Source organism: Acomys russatus, chromosome 2, assembly GCF_903995435.1.
Source record: "Acomys russatus chromosome 2, mAcoRus1.1, whole genome shotgun sequence".
Lineage (NCBI taxonomy): Eukaryota > Metazoa > Chordata > Mammalia > Rodentia > Muridae > Acomys > Acomys russatus.
In genome coordinates, this window is record NC_067138.1 from 34,150,578 (window position 1) to 34,168,676 (window position 18,099).

General features: G+C 40.7%; 1 pseudogene; it reads right to left on the reverse strand.

The window, feature by feature from the left end:
- Nucleotides 1-12,417: 12,417 nt before the first annotated feature.
- Nucleotides 12,418-13,869, reverse strand: LOC127197995 (60 kDa heat shock protein, mitochondrial-like; annotated as a pseudogene).
- Nucleotides 13,870-18,099: the final 4,230 nt, after the last annotated feature.

The following is an 18,099-nucleotide window of genomic DNA, read 5'->3' on the forward strand; positions in this document are numbered from 1 at the left end:
TTTGTATATTTGAATGTTTGATTCCCAGTTAGTAGAACTGTTTAGGACATATTAGAATTAATAAAAGAGTGACCTTATTGGAGTATGTGATTAGAAGAGGTGTGTCTGTCGAGGGGTGTATTTTGAGATTTCCAAAGCCAAATCCTGGCTAAGTAGCTCTTCCTCTGTCTGCTGCCTGAGGATCAGGATGCAAAACTCCAAGCTACACTCCAGAACCATGCCTGTATGCTTCCTGATATGATGATCATGGACTAACCATCTGAAACTTTAAGCAAGCTCCTAAGTAAATGCTTTGTTTTTATAAGAATTGTCTTGGTCATGGTATCATTTCATAATAATAGGACAGCAACTAAGATCGCCTTAAAAAACACACACACACACGAGAGAAAGAAAGAAAAGATTGCTTCTTCTAAATGGTATTATTTCTAGCTGTTTAGAAATGGAAAAGCCTGGCCACACAAATCAACTTCTAGAAGTATCTGGCATACATAATGGGGTTTTGTAATTCTTCAAAACCTGGCCTTTCCTCCGCCTGGTTCCCTCCCATCCAATAAGATAGTTCTTTCATCTGCCATGGCTCTCCATGATGAGAAACCACTGCCCTCAATCCTGCTTGTCCAACCCTCAAAATGTCAACTTTGATTCTTCCTTAAGGTGGCCTCTCTCAAGGCTCATAGCAGATTTGGTGCCTCTATTTTTATAAAACTCACAATTCATGAACTTTCCCACCAAACACACATGCATGCATGCACTCATGTGCAACATGACAGTTGAAACTAGAAATACAACTAGATTTTTAATAACTTTTTATTTATTCTTTGTGAGTTTGACGTCATGCACACCAATCCCACTCATCTCTCCCTTCCTCCACATCTGGCCTTCCAACCTCTCCCCAAAACAAAACAATAATTAAAAACATATCTTGCTGTGGAAGATGTGGTGTGTCATGGGAGGGGGTCACCCAGTATATCCATTTAGTCAAACATCTTTTCTTGAGAATGTTCAGAGTAATGAGTCATTGGTCTGGTTTGAGCCTCTGGCTTCTGCTACACTGTTAATGCTGGATTCTCACTGGGACTCTTCTTGGATGTTGTGCTGTGTCATGGAGATCCTGCAGCGTTGGCTCTATAGGACCAGCTCCTTCATTCATTCCAGCAGCTCATAAATTGGGTAAATGTTGGGGTGGGCCAACTCAAAGCCCTAGATCTAGGCGGCCTGGGTAGTAGCTGAGTTGGTCAGCCTATCACCTTCCCCCCCCCATGGTTCCCCCACAAACACACACCACCAGGGCCAGTTCTTGTAGAATAGTTTTAATCCAGCAACATGGCTAGTCTGGCAAGAAATCACATCCAAAGACCTCTTACATCTACGTGATCAGGCTGGAATGCAGACACATCCTTAGCACACACCTTTAATCCCAAAAGATAAATGTAAGGTTAGTTTATACAAGATAGAGGACATGGACATGTTTGAAAATGATGTCTAGCTAAGGGCAGACAAAGTGACAAATCAGGGAAAGATTTTACAGACAGAATGCATGAGAGATAAGACAGACCAAACTCACAAGAGGAGGACAGGAAAGGGAGGCTACTTAAGAGAAGCACAGGGAGAGAGAAGAGTTGTTTGTTTTTGAGAGTTGGTACAAGGACAGTTTTACAAAGAGAGGTTACAGAGAGAATTAGCTAGACACAGGTGAAGATGGAACAAGTCTAAGAATGAGAATGAGCCAGAAGATTAAAACATATTGCCAGAGCCAGACGTGGTGGCCCAGCACTTGGGAGGCAGAGGCAGATGGATCACTGTGAGTTCAAGGCCAGCCTGGACTACAGAGCAAGTCCAGGACAGCCAAGGCTACACAGAGAAACCCTGTCTTGAAAAACAAACAAACAAACAAACAAACAAAGTAACTTTCCGCATGCTTTTAATCCCAGCACTTGGGAGGCAGAGGCATGTGGATTGCTGTGAGTTCGAGACCAGCCTGGTCTACAAAGTGAGTCCAGGACAGTAAAGGCTACACAGAGAAACCCTGTCTCAAAACAACCAAAAAAGAAAAGGAAAGGAAAAAAAAAAAAAAACATATTGCCAGAATTAGCTTGAGGCCAAGCAGAGCAATTCAGTTAGAAAACAAGAGAAGTCACTTTGAATCAGTCAGTTTAGAGAGGCATTTAGGCCAGAATAGCTGAGTTGAACCAGCCAATGAGTCTGGGCAAGTCTGACTCTCCCATGCCCATCTTTTCTTGTAACTCATGCACCATTTGGTCTGAATTCTATCCTTCCTCATTGCCTAATCTTGGCCTTCTTTCTAAGTGTTATGCTATACCCACACTTACAGCTGTTTTCATATCTGAATGTAAATATCATAGATTATATACACATATGAGGGAGGACATGTTTCTTTCTTTCTGAGAGTAAGTGACGTCATTTAACAATATAAATTCTAAGTCCAACCATTTTCTGTCAAATTTCATTTTTCTTTAACACTGAATAAGATTTATATGTGAATCAGATTTTTCTTACCCATTCATCTGTTTATGGGCTTCAAATTATTATTGTTGTTGTTGTTGTTATTATTATTATTATTGTTATTATTTTGCTATAGTTAATAGGGCATCAATAAGCCTGAATGTGAGCTGGGCAGTGGTGGCGCACACCTTTAATCCCAGCACTTGGGAGGCAGAGTCAGGTGGATCTCCATAAATTCGAGGCCAGCCCAGTCCAGGACAGCCAAGGCTACACAGAGAAACCTTGTCTCAAATAAAATAAAATAAACCTGAATGTGCAAATATCCCTATGGTAAGATATAGAGCTCTCTGAGTATATGGGTGGGAGTGAACTAGCTGGGTCCTGGTATAGTTCTATTTTTAATTTGTGTGTGTGTGTGGAGGGGTAATAACATTTGTGGATTTGAGTGCTTAAACTAGATTCAGAGACTTACTAAACCAATTTCTTCCCGTATAAATCTCAGGTTAAAAAAAAAAACGATTAGATAAAAAATTCCTCATTCCTTTTCCATATTACGTTTATGTCATGTTGGATAAATATAGAACAAACCCCTCTGTTGGTGACAGATTGAAAGCACAAGAAGAAATAGAAGAAATGGATTGGACTTACTCTTGGTTTACTACTTTCGAGGCCAGAGTCTTCAATGTGGCACTGCCACATCAGAGTGTTTTGATTTGCGTGCCCATGATGATTAGTGATAATGAACACTTAAAAAATAGTCATTGACTACTTGTGTTTCTTTTTTAGAAACCATTCTGTCCATTAGTCTATTTGCTCATTGTCAGTTTTATATCCTGTCTTCAGGGTTATTTTTCTTTTTGTAAATCCTGGATATTAGCCCCTCTTCTGACATATAATGGTATAGATTCTTTCCCATCCTGTAGGCTGTGTGCTCTGTTGACTGTTTTCTTTGTTGTCCAGGTCATTTTAGTTTTATGCAGTCCCATCTATTGATACTCATGAACTAGCTCCTGTGCTATTAAAGCTCTAATAACAAAGTTATTATCTACGCCAATGTCTGAAAGAATGTTCCTTGTGTTTTCATCTCAGTTTGAATGTTTCTCATTTTAAGTTAATGTCTTTGATCTATTTAAACTATTTTTGTACAAGGTGAAAGGCATGAATCTAACATCATTCTTTGTCGACAGAGATCCACCTTTGTCAGCATCATTTGCTGAGTAGGCTATCTTTTCTCCCCTGCACACTTTTGCTTCCTCAGTCAACTATTAGGAGGCTATGATTCTGTCGGCCTGTTTCTAGATCCTCTGTTCCGTTCCACTGGTCTACCTGGCCATTTTTAGATCAGTACTAGTCAGGCTTTATCACCCTATCTCTGTCGAATAATTTGAGGTCAGGTATTCACACCACCAGCTGTGTTGCTATTCTTTGGAATTTGGTTGTCTTTCCTGTTTCTATATGGACTCTTAGATTGTTTTCTTTAAGTACAACATTGGGATTGTGATAAGCATAGCATTAAAACTGTAGGTTAATGCTGGTGGTACAGACTTTTCACAACATGACTTCTGCCAGTCCAGGAGCATGGGAGGTCTTTTTTTTTCTCATCCAGTACCTTTTTTAATAGCCTCTTTTCAATATCTTTGAAGCTTTTGTTGTAGAAGTCTTTTTCTTCTTTGGTTAGGCATCTTCCAAGATATTAACATTTTTGGAGCTATTAACAATGAAATTTATTTTCAAATGTCTTTATCTGCAAATATTGTTGGTAGATATAAAGGCTACTGACCCTTAAGGTGTGTGTGTGTGTGTGTGTGTGTGTGTGTGTGTGTGTGTGTGTGTGTGTGTGTGTACCAGAAGATGGTGACAGAACCTCTGGTGCTGGTGTTATGGGCAGTTGTGAGCTGCCTGGTATGGGTGTTGGAAACCAAACTATAGTCCAATTATGGAATGCTCTTAACCCCTAAGCCATCTTTCCAGTTCTTATTTTTAAATTAATTTTTGAACACTACAACTTTTACTGAGTTTTCAGATAGACTCTATAGGGTCTTTTGGGTAAAGAATCATATATTCAAATGGGATGAGTTTGACTTCTTTCATTATTATATTTATTCCCGTTATTTTTTCTGTTGTTTAGTTGCTATAGCAGAGACTTAAAGCACTATATTGAGGAAAGAATTATCTCATTCATGATTTTGGAGGAAAGTGCTCTTTGTTTGTCTACATGTAATGTGATGTTGGCTATGTGCTTTGTGTATACAGCCTTCAGTATGCTCCAGGACTTCCATCATTCAGGCAGGATGGATTTTGACAAATACTTTCTCAGCATCAGTTGAGATGGTTGTGAGGTTTCTGCCATTAAATTTGTCTATGTGGTGTATTGCATGTGCTGTTTTACATATATTGGGCTAACTTTGCCTCTCTGGGAAAAAGCCTACTTAGTCATAATATATACTCTTCTTCTTCTGTTTCTGAACTAAGTTTGAAAGTATTTTTATTGATAATTTTTATACCTATGCTCATCAAAGAAATTAGTTTGTAGGTTCCATTTTGTTGTTGTTGTTGTTGTTGTATGTTTAGCTATCAGAATAATAGTGCCTTTGTAGAATTTCATGGTGTTCTTTTTCTTTACATTTTGTGGACATATTTAAGAAGAATTGTATGAGATTGTCCTTAAAAAACTGAGTAGAATTCAGTGTGAGTTCATCCAGCCATGGGCTTTTCTTTAAGGGAAAACTTGATTAAAGCTTTGATCCTGTTTTTTTGTTTGTTTGTTTGTTTGTTTGTTTGTTTTTATGTTTCAAGACAGGGTTTCTCTGTGTGAATTCACAGCCATCCACCTGCCTCTGCCTCCTGAGTGCTGGGATCAAAGGCATGTGCCACCATGCCTGGCTGATCCTGTTGCTTTTAATGGGTCTTTTAAGTTACTTTTAGCATCTAGATCTGATTTTTGTAAACAATGTATGTTTAGAAATCTATCAGCTTCATCTAGGTTCCCCTCCCCTGTCCCCCTTTTTTTGACCTTTGTGGACCTTATGGTGAGAATTGGATTGATGCTAAGGTAGTCTTCATTGACATGGGTCATCTTTCAGTGTTTGTATGCCTGAGACAGTAAGGAGTTTTACTTACTATGCAGGCCTCCTTAGCCCAACCAGATATCCCCCCCTCTACTCTTGGGAGGAACTCATGTACCCTAGTGACTAGCTCACATCTACTGGGGATTCCTCCCATTCTTGGTGATGGGAGATGTCTCCTGTTTCACTACTTGCAAATGCTTTATGGAGAATAACTCTAGTAGCTTCTTCTCCACCTCACCAGTTCAAAAGCCACTTGGTATCTTAGTAATTAGATGGATTTTTGAAAGTACAACTGAAGTTAAGAGTTATCTGCAAGTAATGACCATTCCTGAAGTTGTGTGCTTGTGATAGATTCTCTGGGTATCCTGCTCACCAGCCACTTCTTAGAAACAGGCATCTCCCTCCCCTCCCCCTCCATCTCCTTCCCTCCTCCCCCCCCACCTCTCCCCTCCCTTCCTCTCCCCTCCCCTTCCCTTCCCTTTCTCCCTCCCTTATATCCTTTCTTCCCTTCCTTTCCAAATGTAATTTATACAGTGTTTTTAAGGAAACATGAAAGTTGACAATTTTGATTTGATCTTGAAGAATAAAATAAAGAGTGTGGAAAGGGTGAACTTGGGGGTGGGGCATAAATGTTTCCCCTTGAGGATTGAGAGGAATGGTAAGGAACAGGTCAGGAGGTGTGGCCTGTACAGTCCTGGTCTGGACCCAGAATGCAAGGATTGCTGTCTGACAGTTTGTATTGAGTGGTGTGGGGGAGATAATGAATCCTTTGGCCTCTTCCTGGTCACACATGACCAAATAGATCACATAAATAGGGCCAGTCAGAGCTACAGATCACAGGGGATAGTTTAGAACAAAACTCACTGTATTATCCACATAGCTAAGGAAGCAAAGGTTTGTAAGAAGAGTTGTCACTATCTGAAGTTCAAATATGAATAATTGTTAGAGTTCAAAGTTAAAACCATTTCTCTTGAAATGATGTGTTCATGTTTCAAAAGGCTAGCTTACTAGTGTGCATTTGAATTATCTCATTAAACCTTTGCAAAAGCACATAGTCAGTTACATTGTTGTGACTACTTTACAGAGGTGTCAACGGACACTAGGAATGTAAGTGTCCATTTTCACAAAGCCGAGAGTGGCAGAAATGGATGTGGAACCAATACTTTTAATCACTCAGTGTTCTCTATAATGTCTGTGTTTTCTGTAATTACAGACTGAGCTAGTATATAGCTGGCGATATTGCTTCATCTTCAAGCCTGAATATGCCAAGTTAAGAAACAGTAAGATTTGCCTGCTTTGAATTCTTCTGTGTTAATTAAAATCTGCAATTAGGTTGTTCTCTCAGCAGCAAAAGGAAGCTCTGAAGAAACCAGCAGAAGTTTCAGTGGTACAAAAATAGGATTTTTGGAAGGCTGCTGGTGCAGCATAGATGGTTCATAATCAAAAGCTCTGCACATTAGGCTCAGTGTACTCGACTTTGGCAGTGCTGGGAGAAGAGTAGGAAGAGGAGAATTGATGTGAATGAACTTAACGCTCATTGAGGAAATAAGAAGCAAGGCAGTTCTATTTGTGTAATAAGTAGCCATTTGTGCAACGAAGAAAGCACAACTCCGCATTGTGGCTAGTGGCTGGAGACAGATGCGTTAACAGGGAAGGTACTTGTGGATGTTTTGCTTCTGAGTGGTATCAGCCATCTCAGAAGCTTGAGTCCTTGAAGCACAGGCAAGCTCTTATGCTGGCCAACCAGAGCAGCAACCATAACAATAGCAGCATCAGTACTTATAGCTTCTGTCTGCTCATGGCCCCTGGCTTTATACCAGGACAGCTTTAATCTGTTAAGTCATTTACCATGGCTGCACGTTCCAGAAACCACCGCCATTCCTCTTACAGGAGGGATCGCTGTTTCCAAGGGTACAAGGCACTTGGTGCTGTGGTCAAACATCACACAGAGCCATTCAAAAGAAGAGGGGACTCAAGTTAGGTCACCCTTGTTGAGGTTTTAGTGCATAATGGATTGGCCTTATGTGCTCAGGCAGAAAATCATGGTGGTGACATTGTGTCCCAGGGGACCGTCTCTTCATCGTAATAGACAGGAAGGCAAAGGAAGGGAAAAGATGGCAACAAGGCAGGTGAAGCCCCACTAATGGCTTAGTCCCTAGAGGTATTGCCATCCTTGTGACCTACTTCCTCCAACTAGATCCACCACCTACCTTACATCACATACCAGAAATGCCACCATATTATTTATTCACCAAGAGGTGTAAATCCATTGATTAGGTCAGTGCTTTCAGAAGGCATCCATGTTCCAAACGCTCTTTAACTAGAAACCAAACGTCTACTTATGAGCCTGTATGGACATTTCATAGTCAGGCTATAACATAAGGCTTCACAGCTGGTTGGGGCAGGTGTCCTTGTTTGCAAGTCCAAAATGAGTGTCACCTAGAATTTGCTCATGCCACACAGAAACTGGTACAGTAGACAGAGTGCCATCACCCAAGCTCCTTAATGTTGGTTCCTGCTTCTAACTGGGTTCCATGGGAGTAACATTTCCTGTGCCTTTAATGTCAGCAAACAGTTTCCTTAATGCACAGGCTCCTCTCAGTCATTACATCACTGAGTCTCAATAAAGCCATGTGTAAGTGACATGCACATCCTATAACCTTTATAAATTGTATCCTGGCTGCCTCATAAGCAGTGATCTCTGTTCCAAGGCTACAGCTCTATGACTGGACACTCATGGAGCTTCCTGGCATCAGCCTGGTATGCTTCCTGAAGCTGGAGGGTGGGGGGGGTGGCACTGCACTCTGTATGGGAGCAGTTCAACTGTTTATCACAGCCTGCAGATTTCTCATGTCTCCTTCCTGGCTTTGCCCAGAGTGCTGCTCCTGTCTTCTTCCTACCTCTGATTCTATTGTTATGCCAAACTCTTCTTCACACCACCTGCTCCTCCCGTGCAGAGTGACTTCTTCCTGCTCTGAAGTCTGGTGTCCAGCTGCCAACAGCCTGGGGCTGAGCTCATAGCTCAAAGTTTCATTCACTCACCTCAAACAAGGCAGCAACATACAGCATTTCCTCTCATCATTGCATCAAACTCCCTTAATCCCAATGTCACCAGAGTCAGAATTTTTTGAGCACCGGGGCTTTTCTTTTTTCTCATGATAATGTTACCAGCTCTAGAACAATTGAAATACATATGTTATCCTGTTGGATACAGGAACACTTGTGGGTTTTTTTCCCCAAGGAAGCTACTAGATCCTTCGATTCTGGCTAAGAGCTTTCTGATCTTTCCATCTGTCAGTGCACTCCATCATATTCACCAGGACATGTGCTTTTCACCTCTACTTGGTCAACTTTATACTTCTCATTTCCCTCCTTTTGAAATCTCCCTCAATAAGGGAATTACTTATTCGATTTTTATTTGTTTCTTTAATTTTTGTGTAAGTGTGTTGGTGTGTGTAGCTGCTGGCACATGCATCTCATGGTGTGCATGTGGAGGTCAGAGGACAATGTTGAGTGGTCCTTACTTCTCCACCTTGCTGATGAGGAACTTTCCAATGCCCGTTTTTTCTTTGTCTTCTCAGCCTGAAGCCAGCCCCTTTATATTTCCAGAGCATATGGTGCTCAGTAATCATGGTCAGGTATAATTATGGTGGTGTCTGTCCCATTCTTTCTGCTGTTGTCTGTTTGAGAATCTCTGTGGCTCCTTACTGTGTATTTAAGTCTCTGCTTCAAGACAGGGCCTGATATTCAGAACAAACAGAGCCCACTGGCTGCCATCCTCTTTCTGCTCCTTTGGTGGATGGGGTAGGCTGGCAGGAAATTAGCTTTCTCAGCAGAACAGAGTCATCCTGGCTGGAGGGTGGCTGAGCTGCCTCCAGCTCTGAATCAGCTTCCTGAAGTTGTCCCAAGCACAACCTCCGTGATCTAGTTAGCTCCGTAACTCAAGGCGAATAATAGCTCCACAGGGCCTTAGTTTATTCTCTATAGTCATAAAACAGCCATAAAAAAAGCAGTCATAAAACTTTTCTTCTAGGTATGAGGGAGTCCCAACAGAGTTAGAAGGCACACAGCCATCCGAGCATGCTCTGCATGCCTGGCATGGCTTTTCTATCACAGGCATCACAAGCTGTAGGTGTGTGGTCCTTTGTTGTAAGGGATTTCCATGGCAGTTGACAGAGAAGGCATTTACTCACTCCTTTAGCCAATGGGCTTTCAGGCTGCTTGGGAGGAGGGCTTAGCACTACCTGGAGAGAAGGGAGGTTCCTCCCTTTGATGCTGCACCATTGCTGCTTAGAAGATGGACCTGTATCTTAGGTGGGAGAGCAAGGTGTTTCACGCTCCTGAGTCTCCAAAGCTCTTTTGATGAATGCCTATTTGCTGTGATGATGACAGTGGCATATTACTTGACCCTCCTATATTCCTTGACATTTGGTTTCGTGCCATAGAAAAATAATTTTTTAAATTCAATAATCATGACTTCCACAGTATGTACCTTCAGAAATCTCAAAATCAAAAGAGAAAACTCTATTTTTTCTTAAGTCCATACTCACTGGGTTTTCATATTAATATTTGACACTAACAGCCAAGTACAGTCATTTGTGCTCCTGAATGAATACTATACATCTTATTCGGTCCTTGAAATGGACCTCTAACAGGCACCATTTCATTCTTTTTAATGGCTGAGTAATGTTCTACTGTCTACATGCACCACATTTTCTCCATTCATTCATGTGTTGACAGACAATTAGATTGTTTCCAATTTCTGGCTAGTATGGAATAAAACAGTAATGAACATGGTTAATCAAGTGTCTTTGTGGCAGGATGAAGTGTTCAAGTACTATATTGAATAGGTATAGAGGGAGCAGAAAAGTTTGTTGCCTATGGCCTTGCTGTAAACTGCTTTCCATTATGCTGAGATATGTCCTTTGTATCCCTATGTATCCCTAATCTCTTCAGGACTTTTATTATGAAGGGGTTTTGGATTTTGTCAAAGGCCTTCTCTTTATCATGAGATGATCATGTGGGTTTTTTCCCTTTCAGTTTGCTTATATGGTAGAATACATTTATCTATTTACACCTGTTAAACCATCCTTGCATCTCTGGGATGAAGCATACTTACTTGGTCATGGCGGATGATCATTTTGAGGTATTCTTGGGTTTGGTTTGCAAATATTTTATTGAGTATTTTTGCATCTATGTTCATAAGTGAAGTTGGTCTGTAATTATCTTTATTTGTTGGGTCTTTATATGGTTTGAATATCAGGGTAACTGTGGCCTCATAAAATGAATTGAGCAATGTTCCTTCTGTTTCTATTTTGTGAAATAATTTGAAGAGTATTTGCATTAACTCTTCTTTGAAAGTCTGATAGAGGGAAGGAGGGTAGGAATGGAAAAACACAAGCTAGGGGATAGCATTTGAGATGTAATCTGAATAAATTACAATAAATTAAAATTTTGAAAAAAGAAAAGGAAAAAGAAAGTCTGATAGAATTCTGCACTAAAAGCATCTAGTTCTGGGCTTTTTTGCCTGTTTGTTCGTTTGGGAGACTTTTAATGTCTGCTTCTATTTCACTAGGACTTATGAGTCTGTTTAAATTATGTATTTGATCTCCATTTAAATTTGGTAAGCACCTATTGAGAAAATTATCCATCTCTTTTATATTTTCCAATTTGGTGAAGTCTAGGTGTTTCATGTCCTTATGATTCTCTAGATTTCCTTGGGGTCTATTGTTATGTCCCACTTTTCATTTCTAATTTTGTTAATTTGGATAGTTTCTCTTCATCTTTACTTAATTTGGACAAGTACTTGTTAATCGTTGCTTCTCTCAAATGAACTAACTCTTTGTTTCATTGATTTTTTTTTTTTTGTAAATTTTTCTTGTTTCTATTTTATTTCAGTCCTGAGTTTATTTCTTGTTGTCTACTCATTTTGGGTATGATTTCTTCTTTTTGTTCTGGAGTTTTCAGGTATGTTTTTAAAGTTACTATTATAAGATTATTCCAACTTTTTAATTAGGCATCATATTCCCTTAGTTTGAATATGTTGTGTTTTCATTTTAATTCAATTCTTGAAAGTCCTTAACTTCTGTCTTATTTTCTATTTTATCCCATTTTTCCTTTAATAGTGAGTTGTTCAGTTTCCACAAGTTTGTAGGCTTTCTGTTGATTCTATAGTTGTTGCTATCCATCTTTAAAACATGGTGGTCTGATAGGATACAGGGAGTTATTTCAGTTTTCTTGTATTTGTGGAAACTTGCTTAGTGTCAGAATATGTGGTCAGATTTGGAGAAAGTTCCATGGAGGTGCAGAAAAGAAAGTATTTTCTTTTGTGCTTGAGTAAAATATTCTTTTGTTTTTTTTGTTTTGTTGTTGTTTGTTTTTTATTAAATATTTTTTATTTTTTACATACACATTTATATTATTACACACATATACAATAAATTACCCACAGCAAGAAGAACCATGACACAATCAGAAATTATGTAAGTGTTACATTCTTAATATTTTGGCTATTTGTATTTGGCAGCCTTGAAGAAAACATCTTTCCTATCTTGGTGAGTCTGAAATTGTGAGTGTAAATCTTTATCTATCATACCTCGTCATTACCAGCTTAAAACATCTATCTAGACCTAAGAACATCTTAACCCCTAAACAACTAAGCTTTATTGTAAAACTAAACTATCTGGTCTTCAACCCCATTGGAGAGTAAAACATTCTTTAAGTACCTGTTAGGTGCATTTGGTTTATAACATCTGTTAGGTCCAGTATTTCTCTGCTTACGCTTTTGTCTGGATCACGTGCCTATTGATGAGAGTTGGGTACTGAAGTCTCCCACTATCAATCTGTGAGGGTCAATAGGTGATTTTAAACTATAGTAGTGTTTCTTTTACATGCTTGGGTGCCCGTGAGCTTGGTGCACAGATGCTGAGAATTGCAGTATGCTCTTGGTGGACACTTCTAGATCATGAGCTTGAATGTCTTCAGGATCCAATCCCTCCTCACCAGACACCGCACCACCAGGAGCCAGTCTTTGTGCCGCTTCTCCTTACCATCCCAAACTCTGGAACTTTTGCCACTACAACCTGAAGAGCAACTTTTAGCCAATGTATTTAGAGCTCCTCCATCAACACCTTCAGCAATTATGACCAAGTGGCTTCTAATGATCATTGGGAATTTCAAGAGCAGGTATGGGCTGGACACCAGAATTTCCTTTTTACACATCAAAAAAATAGGCATCTTTTTTTTTTTTTTTTTCTTTTTTTTTTTTGGTTTTTTTGAGACAGGGTTTCTCTGTGTAGCCTTGGCCATCCTGGACTCACTTTGTAGACCAGGCTGGCCTCGAACTCACAGCGATCCGCCTGCCTCTGCCTCCCGAGTGCTGGGATTAAAGGCATGCGCCACCACGCCCGGCTAAAATAGGCATCTTTAAATTCATGTTTTGGGGGCTGGAGAGATGGCTCAGAGGTTAAGAGCACTGGCTGTTCTTCCAAAGGTCCTGAATTCAATTCCCAGCAACCACATGGTGGTTCACGACCATCTATAATAAGATCTGGTGTACTCTTCTGGCCTGCAGGCATACATGCAGACAAAAACACTGTATATATAATAAATAAATCTTAAAAAATAATTAATTCACATTTTGACTTTTTCATGTATTAATAAAATAAGGGGAAATGTATCCTCTATCAAATTTCATTCCTTCAATAATTTCTAATTCCTCACTCAGAATTTTTCTGTACTTTCTTCCTACTGTTTTCACTGCATCAGGAATGATGTTTCCAGTGTCTTTGCTTCCATTTGCAGAAATCATAGCAACATGAATGAATTCCTCTGGGGTTGTCACAGATTTAGACTGTTTTTCATTTGTTTGTTTTGTTTTGTTTTTAAGTTCAGCAATTACAGCTAACATTACACTTCTCCCGATATCTATTGTATTAACATTTTGCTGACCTTTTCAAATCCCTCCTTGGTAATAGAACTTTCCAGAACAGTAGCAGTGGTGGTGCCATCCCCAGCCCCTTCATTTGTGTTACTGGCAACATCTTGAACAAGTTTAGCTTCTATATTTTTGTACTTATCCTTTAAATCAATTAACTTGCAGCAGTGATCCCATCTTCTGTTACCTTAGGACTTCCCTAATTCTGTTCATTAATCAATGTTCTTTCCTTGGCCCCATTGTAACATCTGCAGCACCAGCTGAAAGCTCTGAGATTTGAAACAATAAAGCTCAGGCGTCTGCGCTAGATTTTACATCTTTGGCATAGGCTGGAGTAAGATGAGGATCCAGTGCCCCAGACACTGGTATTATCTGGCAAAGAACTGTGAGTAGCAGATGCATTTCTGTGGGCGATGGGGTTGGGGGTTGGGAAGTCTGCAAGACAGGCCATCAGCAGCGAGCGCGGGGAGGATGTCACCTTTTAATCGGGTACTTGGCACTCTGGTACTTTATGTCTCTCTGTACAGTGTGTGTCAGTATTCTTCTGAGTTGAGGTATTTCTTGCCCAGTAGTGTCTGCTTGGTGTTCTTGGAGGCTGACTCTAAGATGCGTTCCAAGGGCAGCAAAGGACTGGCAGGAACAAGCAAGGAAAGGCTAGGAGGATGCGCAGTAAACGATTAGTCTGCTTCTGCAGAGAGCAACTGAGCTGGAGGGCGATACTTACTTCCCGAGAAACTTACAAACTAGCGGGTTTACAGTGTTACCTTACTCATCGCCAGCTGTCTTGGGCACCAAGCTTTCCAGTAGTTTCAATTCTGATCTCTTCCTAGCTGGTCCCAAGCCTATTTTAATTTTCCTCTGCATTTTATCACTATTGGATATTCTTCCGTCGGCATTCTCATCCAGATGGCATTCAGTAGTCTTGTGTGTGATGCATTTCTAAGCTGATCATCCTTTTAGTAAAAAACAAACAAACAAACAAAACAAAACAAAACAAAAAAACAAAAAAACCCACTTGTTGCCAAGCTTGCTTTCATCTACATTTGACACATAAACACTTTGGGTTGCAACACTCATTAGCTTCAGTTGCCTTCCATGGAATCCATTTTGCACTTCAGTTCAGCACGACTTTCTGCTTGGTGGACTTCCCTGCCTGGCGTCGTGGGTGGACTTCCCTGCCTGGCGTCGCGTGTGGACTTCCCTGCCTGGTGTCGCGGATGGACTTCCCTGCCTGGTGTCGCGGGTGGACTTCCCTGCCTGGCGTCGCGGGTGGACTTCCCTGCCTGGCGTCGCGAGTGGGCTTCCCTGCCTACCCTCACGTTGCTAAAGCCCCCTTATCAGCTACGGCCCAGTGATTGACCACATCCTGTGGTCTTCTTCTCTAGAATTCTCTCTCCCCCGCCCCTCCTCAGCCTCTAGGCCTTTAAATAAAGTTTTCACTCTTCAAGGCTTCTATTTATGCTCTCAGGATGCACTGTTTGCCACCACTTCCTCCTTTATCTCCCATCTCTCTTTTGTCCTTTCAGCTCTATTACATATGAATATCATATAACAGAACGGCCTCTGTATAAACTTCTTGCGATGCATCGAAGAGCAAGACATCCCTGACTTTGCAGCACGTGCAGGCAAATGAGAGACAGTTGGGTGACTCAGGAGCGGGAAATAGTGGGAATGTACAGGGAAACCCAACTGACAGAGTGGACCAGTATTTCTGAAGAGCTTTGACGCTAAAATGGGTGATAAGCATTCAATGGAAGAAAGCGCTTGATCTTCTTTGCATCTTCAAATATGCATGCTGGTTGCAGTGTAAAGAAATTATTCAAGCAAAAGCTCTCAATATCTGGTAGGAAAACCGGTTGCTAGAGGATATCTGAGAACCTGAGAATCTGCATTCATTGTAGCTCCCTGAAGACACACACCTTGAGAACCACTCACTGAGGAAAGTTACAGCACAGTGAAAGGTCATCATGTGGGTCCCCTAACAATTGGCGCATGGGCTGTCTCTTGACTCTGCTGCCTGCCTCTGAATCCCTTTCCCCTAGCTGGGCTGCCTTGTCTGGCCTCAGTGGGAGAGGATGAGCTTAGTCCTATTGTAATTTGATGTGCCAGGATGAGTTGGTACCCATGGGGGGGGGGTAGTCAGAGAAGGGGAGGAGGGGATGGAAAAGAGACTGCTAACATGGGACTAGGAGGAGAGAAAGGAGAGGCTGCCATCAGGCTATAAAGTTATTAAATAAATTAATTAATTAGTGAAAATAATCAAACAAAACGTAATATAATTATTTCTTTGGTTTTTTTTTTTTTTTTTAATAGTGTCTTAGATAGCCAAAGCTTGCTGTCTGTGTAGCTGAGGCTCCTTGTCTTCCTGATCCTCCGGCCTCTGTCTACTAAATACTGGGATTTTGTTTGTTTGTTTTTATTTTGAGAAAGGGTTTCTCTGTGTAGCCTTGGCTATTTTGGACTTACTTTGTAGTCCAGGCTGGCCTTGAACTCACAAAGATCTGTCTGTTTCTGCTTCCCTGAGTGCTGGGATTACAGTCATGTGCCACCACCCCCAGCTCAGATTTTAGTTCTTAATTAAAGGAAACTGGGACTGGAGAACTGTCTCAGTGGGTAAAGGTACTTGCCCTCCAAACATGACAACCTATGTTTGATCCTCAGGAACTAAATGGTGGAAAGAGAGAAGTGACCCCTGAAACTTATCCTCTGACCTTCATGGCCACAGTGTGGCATGTACACATCCACCACAGCACAGGCAATACAAAGGTTGCTTTAAAAAGAAAGCTTTTCTCCTTCACATGGGGTTTACACCCATATTTAAATTATGAAGAAGCGAAGCACCTCTATGGACTATGAATGACTGCATTTACCCTGGAGCCTCTAGCATAGACTTGCCCAGGCATGGAACCTTCTCAATTCTTTCAGTTTCCCAGGCAATGATCTTCTGGGCAGAAGCACCAGACAATGAAGGAAACTAGGCTTGGCATGCTAAAAATTGTGTAATAAGGCCTTGCGAACTGTGGGAAAAGGAAGTATTAGTTTGCCAAATTTACAACACTTTATGTGATCATCTTTGTGGATTCAGATGTTTTTACACAGTGACTCTAGGCAGCCTGTGTTGGGCAGCTGCTAAGGTTACCTTCAGTTATCCTGTTGGAGACAGTGAGAAATTGTGCATCTGGTAATAGGTGAATGTTTAAAATGTATGCACATATTTATGCAGCCGTTACAATATGAGGGCATTCTCCCACTCTATGGTCTGATTAGGGCCCCCAAGTGTGCATAAGCAGACAATTCTACCCATTTGAGGGGATACTATTGATCAGAGTCACAGTGATGTCTAACATGTTCTTCTTACCAGGCACATCCTGGGTGCACCTGAGCTTCTCTTTCCTCAGTAACCACAGCAGTGTTAGTCCAAGCATGTTGGGAAACAGAAATGCTGCTCATCACCGCATAGGCTTTCAGCTCTCCTTCATACAAATGGCAAACGGGTTGAGAAAGAAATTAGGGAGATGGCACCCCTCACAATAGCCACAAATAATATAAAATATCTCGATGGAATGCTAAACAAGCAAGTCTTTGAAGAAAGAAATTGAAGAAGATACTAGAGGGTGGAAAGCTCTCTCATAAATGGCCATCTTGCCAAAAGCACTCTACAGAATCAATGCAATTTCCATCAAAATTCCAACATAATTCTTTACAGACCTTGAAAGAGCAATTTTTAACTTCTAACGGAAAAATAAAAACCCCAGGATAGCAAAAACAATCCTGTACAATAAAAGAACTTCTGGAAGTATCACCACTCCTGATTTCAAGCTGTAGAACAAAGCAATAGTAATAAAGCTTCATGATAGTGGCATAAAAACAGAGAGGTAGATCAATGGAATTGAATCAGAGACACAGAAATAAACCCACATACCGTCAGACACTTGATTTTTGTTTTTTACAAAAAAGCCAAAAACATACAATGAAAAAAAAAAAAAAAAAAAAAAAAAAAAGAAAGAAAGAAAGAAAGCATCTTCAACAAACGGTGCTGTTGTACCTGGAGGTCTGCACATAGAAGAATATAAATAGATCTATATTTATCACCATGCATAAAATTCAAGTAAAACTGGATAAAAGACCTCAACATAAAACCAGATACAGTAAATCTAGTAGAAGAGAAATGGGAACAGCCTTTGAACTCATTGGCACAGGAGACACTTTCCTGAAGAGAACACCAACAGCTCAGGCACTAAGATGAACAATTAACAAATGGGACCTTGTCCTTTGTCTTATAAAAGCTTTTCAGTTTCATGAGGTCCCCAAAACAGCAGCTAACAGAATGGGAAAAGACCTTCTCCAACTCTACTTCTGCCAGAAGGCTAATATCCATAATAGATAAAGAACTCAAGAAATTAGACACCAACAAACCAAATAACCCAATTAAAAATGGGGGTACGGAGCTAAACAGAGAGTTCTCAACAGAGAAACTCTGAATGGCCGAGAAGCACTTAAAGAAATGGTCAACATCCATAGTCACCAGGGAAATACAAACCAAAAGGACACTGAGGTTCCACCTTACATTTGTCAGGATGGCTATGATCATAAACTCAAGTGACAGCACATGCTGGAGAGGATGTGGAGAAA